The 5,614-nt window shown below is 40.1% G+C and overlaps 1 pseudogene; it reads left to right on the top strand.

Annotated features, from left to right (window-relative positions):
* Positions 1–3,708: 3,708 nt before the first annotated feature.
* LOC115301448 lies at positions 3,709–5,166 on the top strand (annotated as a pseudogene).
* Positions 5,167–5,614: the final 448 nt, after the last annotated feature.

Genomic DNA, 5,614 nt, shown 5'->3' with positions numbered 1-5,614 from the left:
ATTGCATATTCCTTTTCTCTTAGTGTTCTTTAGCTATCATGAATAATTTGGGATCTCCCTTTTCATTATCCACTTATGATGTGTATGAAAGTTCCCATTTTCTCAAACTCAGCAGTCAACTCTTATTAATGAAACTTCTCCTGAGGGAGAAATAGTCCAAGATTCTCCACTATGAGGATTTTTTAAAAACAATTATTTACAAATTGCAGTAGAACTTGAAATTACTGCTTAAATTGTCATTTCTTCTAATTCAGGGTCTGGAATATGGTACATGCACCTTCAGTGTTTCATAAATGGTGTATTATTCCAAGTAGTTGAGCATTTATCTAACTCTTTTACTGGACTGTGAGGTGGGATAATATCCTGATTGATTTTTGGTGTCCTACTGAGAGTTTTCCTATTGCCTGACTCTAAGTGAATGGTCTTCTGTCTTTATACACACGTGTCTTCTCTGAGCATCCTGAAATGCCCTGTACACAAGAACTATCAAGGGCCTTATGGAATTGCTTTGTCTTGGATTAGGATAGGTAGTTTGTGCGGAGTGCAGGAGGTGAATCTAAATGCGTTTTATGAGCCCAGGCTCTTTGTATCAAAGATCATTCAGTTCTGACAGGAGAAACTATTTTTAGTGCGCGCTCTTATTTAGATCTGTTGGTCAGAAGTCCTCTAAATCTTTGAATCTTCTGATGTTAAAACCTTTCACATTCTTATACTTGGGACAGAGGAAATAAACAATGCTGGCTGAGGTTAGGAGGAAAATGAGTGAATACATAAAAGTTCTTCAGCGATGGTGGAAGGCCCACATTATTTAATAAAGAAATTGTTTTTAGTGCCTTATTCATGGTCTCCAACCTATCTCCAATAATAGTACTTAATTAATGGGATTAAAACCATGTATTTAGGGGCGCCTGGGTGGCTCAGTCGGTTGAGCGGCCGGCTTCGGCTCAGGTCAGATCTCATGTTTGTGGGTTCGAGCCCCACGTCAGGCTCTGTGGAGACAGCTAGCTCAGAGCCTGGAGCCTGCTTCCGGTTCTGTGTCTCCTTCTCTCTCTGCCCCTCCCCCTCTCATGCTCTGTCTCTCTCTGTGTCAAAAATAAATAAAACATTAAAAAAAAATAAAAAAAACCCCATGTATTTAAATTTCCCCATTGTACAGTCTTTTCTTGTCCAGTTTCTGTGCCTTATACATGATGTAGATTGAAAATTCTGCAGGCAAGACGCTGGAACCCACAGAACAAAGTTGAAGATTTATGAGGCTTTGCAATCCTTTGGAAAAAAAAAAGGATCAGATGTTTGTGAAACATCTTAAAGTTGGGCTTTTATGCTCTTCTCCAAAGTTTGTTTTAGGAAATTACATCTTGAAAATTCACTCCAAATACAGAAACAAAATCCGTTTCCTTTGAAATTGTATAATAAAACCTGGCACTGGTTTCATCAAAGGAAAATACCCGAGGCAGGAACAGAGAGAAAAGACTGGATTTGGTAGAAATAGAGGCCATGAATAGACATTCTGGTCTCAGGGTCTTAGTTGGGGATTTACTACTGAACCTGGTCTTTAAACAATCCTCTAAGTTCCTAAATTCTGGAAGGCCACAACATATCCATCATATCATTTTCTTTTAATCTTAGGATTTTTACTGCCAAGTATTTTTGTTCACTTACGCCCCCTCTCTTGTGATTCTAGATCTTATCTTCCTCTCCTCCCTACTTGTTATTTTCCCCACCTTGGGATGGTTTGGCTTTACCCAGAATCAAAATAAGGGAATCAGTTTTAACTTTTTGTAAAACATACCCAGATTTTTTTCTGAGCTAAAACTTCACATTTCCAACGGAGAATGTAACTCCTATGGCGAAAACTCTGACACTTTGCCTCTGGTGGTATTATAAAATTTGTGAATTTGCCACAGGCAAAGCTTGCTCTTTCTGCAGAGCCTAAACATCTCTCTCTCTCTTTTTTTTTTTTTTTGGTAGTCAGAAACTAATATCATGATACTTTTCTAGCAAAAAAAAAAAAATCCCTACACTTTTGTTTCACTAAAGTATTGCAAAATTTTTAATAAGCAAAACTTTTGGAAGACCCTTTTCAAAAGTCCTCATCCTTTCTCCCTGACATGTAAGTCACTGGGCAGATTGGACTTCTTTCTCTATTTGCTGAGCACCTGCTCTGTACAAAGCAATGATCTCAGTTGATACGGTTTCTTAACAATATCTTGCTACCTATTATGCTTGAAAGAATGGCAAATGTATTTTTCTGAATTTTCTTCTTAGCTAGGTGATGGTCTTTTGAAATTTTTAAATTAAGTTGTAAGACACCTGGAACAGGTGCCAGAGGTCGACCCATGGACTATTTCTGGGTCCTACAATGTGCACCATGCCTTTATATGATCTCCTTTCCCAATCACACTAATCACAAACTCCAAAACAGGTTTTTTTTTTAAGTTTTACTTGAAGTTTTTTAAGCTAGGTTTTACTTGAAGTTTTGGTTTAGCTTTATATATAAGCAGTATAGTCTACTCTTCTTCCTCACCAAATACTTCTCTGCCTAATCTTTCCTTCATGCCAGTTTGAAATTACGTTTGTAGTACAAATGCCATGGTAGGAGATACCATAGTGTTGATTAGCTATTTGTTGAGATTGCGCTTTGCAAGGCTATTTTCATCATCCCTTCAGTCCTCATAACAAATCTCTGCAGTGGGTATAATTATCCATCATCCCCATTTCAGAGAAGTAAACTGAGGACTAGAGAGATTAACTAACTTGCTTCAAACCACACATGGAGGCATGGCAGAGCTGGGATTAAAATATAGGCCTTCTGGGGTGAGCAGTGCAATGCCAGTGCATCTAAATGGTGATTAAATCATCTCTGTGGCATAAAGAACTTCCGTTATGGATATTTCTGAAGTTGAGTTTTTGAAGGAATTCTAGATAGAGAGGAAGACAAAATAATGAAGCAACTACATTACCAAAAGGAGGGGATACAAAAACTAGAATGGAAGGAAAGCTTCCAAACTCATTCTATGAAGCCCCATCACCTTGCTTCCAAAACCAGCAAAGGCCCCACTCAAGAGGAGAATTACAGGCCAATATCCCTAATGAACCTGGATGAAGACATTTTCAATAAGATACTAGAAAATTGTATCCAAGAGTACATTAAAGAAACCACTCACCACAATCAAGTGAGATTTATTCCTTGATTGCAGAGGTGGTTCAGTATTAGCCAATCAATCAATGTGATTTACCCCACTAATAAAGAAAGAATAAGAACCATATGATTATCTCAATAGTTGCAGAAAAAGCATTTGACAAAATACAGCATCCTTTCATGATAAAAACCCTCAAGGAAGTAAAGACTGCAGAAATTTATCTCAGCATCATAAAGGCCATATACAAAAGGCCCACAGCTCATATTCTCAGTGGGGAGAAACTGAGAGATTTTCCCCTAAAGTCAGGAACATGACAGTGATGGCCACTGTCACCACTGTTGGTCAACATAGAACTAGAAGTCCTGGTCTCAGCAATCTGACAACAAAATGAAATGAAAGTCATCCAAACTGGCAAGGAAGAAGTCAAACTTTCACTCTTCACAGATGACAATGCATGATATTCTATGTGGAAAACCCAAAAGACTCCACTAAAAAACTGCTAGAACTGACATCAATCAAACAAAGTCACAGGATAAAAAATCAATGTACAGCTTTTTCGCAATGGGTTTGCCACCAGAGCACAGGTGTCGTGAAAACCACCGCTAAACCTAAACCAAAATGGGAAAGGAAAAGACTCACATCAACATCGTTGTCATTGGACACGTAGATTCCGGCAAGTCTACCACTACTGGACATCTTATCTACAAGTGTGGTGGGATCGACAAAAGAACTATCGAAAAATTTGAGAAGGAGGCTGCTGAGATGGGAAAGGGCTCCTTCAAGTATGCCTGGGTCTTGGATAAACTGAAAGCTGAATGTGAATGTGGTATCACCATTGATATCTCCTTGTGGAAATTTGAGACCAACAAGTACTATGTGACCATCAATGATGCCCCAGGACACAGAGACTTCATCAAAAATATGATTACAGGCACATCTCAGGCTGACTGTGCTGTCCTGACTGTTGCTGTTGGTGTTGGTGAATTTGAAGCCAGTATCTCCAAGAATGGGCAGACCCGTGAGCATGCCCTTCTGGCTTATCCATTGGGTGTAAAACAACTTATTGTTGGTGTTAACAAAATGGATTCTACTGAGCCAGAAGAGATATGAGGAAATCGTTAAGGAAGTCAGCACCTATATTAAGAAAATTGGCTACAACCCTGACACAGTAGCATTTGTGCCAATTTCTGGTTGGAATGGTGACAACATGCTGGAGCCAAGTGCTAACATGGCTTGGTTCAAAGGATGGAAAGTCACCCGTAAAGATGTCAATGCCAGTGGAACCACACTGTTTGAAGCTCTGGATTGCATTCTGCCACCAACTCATCCAACTGACAAGCCTTTGCATCTGCCCCTCCAGGATGTCTACAAAATTGGCGGTATTGATACCGTCCCTGTGGGTCGAGTGGAGACTGGTGTTCTCAAACCTGGCATGGTGGTTACTTTTGCTCCAGTCAGTGTTACAACTGAAGTAAAATCTGTTGAAATGCACCATGAAGCTTTGAGTGAGGCTCTTCCTGGGGACAATGTGGGCTTCAACGTCAAGAACTATCTGTCAATGATGTTCGTCGAGGCAATGTGGCTGGTGATAGCAAAAATGGCCCACCGATGGAAGCAGCTGGCTTCACAGCTCAGGTGATTATCCTGAACCATCCAGGCCAAATCAGTGCCGGCTATGCACCTGTGCTGGACTGTCACAGCACCCACATCGCCTGCAAGTTCGCTGAGCTGAAGGAGAAGATTGACCGTCGTTCTGGGAAAAAGCTGGAAGATGGTCCCAAGTTCCTGAAATCTGGTGACACTGCCATTGTTGATATGGTTCCTGGCAAGCCCATGTGTGTTGAGAGCTTCTCTGACTATCCTCCTCTGGGTCGCTTTGCTGTTCGTGACATGAGACAGACGGTTGCTGTGGGTGTCATCAAAGCAGTGGACAAGAAGGCAGCTGGAGCTGGCAAGGTCACCAAGTCTGCCCAGAAAGCTCAGAAGGCTAAGTGAGCATTATCCCCAATGCTTGCCACCCCAGTCTTAATCAGAGGTGGAGGAGCGGTCTCAGAACTGTTTGTGTCAATTGGCCATTTAAGTTTAATAGTACAAGACTGGCTAATGATAACAATGCATCGTAAAACCTTCAGAAGGAAAGGAGAGTGTTTTGTGGACCATTTGTTTTTTTGTGTGTGTGGCAGTTTTAAGTTATTAGTTTTTAAAATCAGTACTTTTTAATGGAAACAACTTGACCAAAAATCTGTCACAGAATTTTGAGACCCATTAAAACAAAAGTTTAATGAGAAAAAAAACCCAATGTACAGAAATCGGTTGCATTTCTATATGTCAATAATGAAGTAACAGAGAAATCAAGGAATTGATCCCAGTTATGATTGCACCAAAAATCCTAAGATACTAGGAATAAACCTTACCAAAGAGGTGAAAAATTGTATGTTGACTGCTATAGAACGGGTATGAAAGAAATTTAA

This window comes from Suricata suricatta, chromosome 9 (assembly GCF_006229205.1).
Source record: "Suricata suricatta isolate VVHF042 chromosome 9, meerkat_22Aug2017_6uvM2_HiC, whole genome shotgun sequence".
NCBI classification, from domain to species: domain Eukaryota; kingdom Metazoa; phylum Chordata; class Mammalia; order Carnivora; family Herpestidae; genus Suricata; species Suricata suricatta.
Note: the sequence above shows the minus strand (reverse complement) of the source record. Positions and strands in the feature narration are given on the sequence as shown.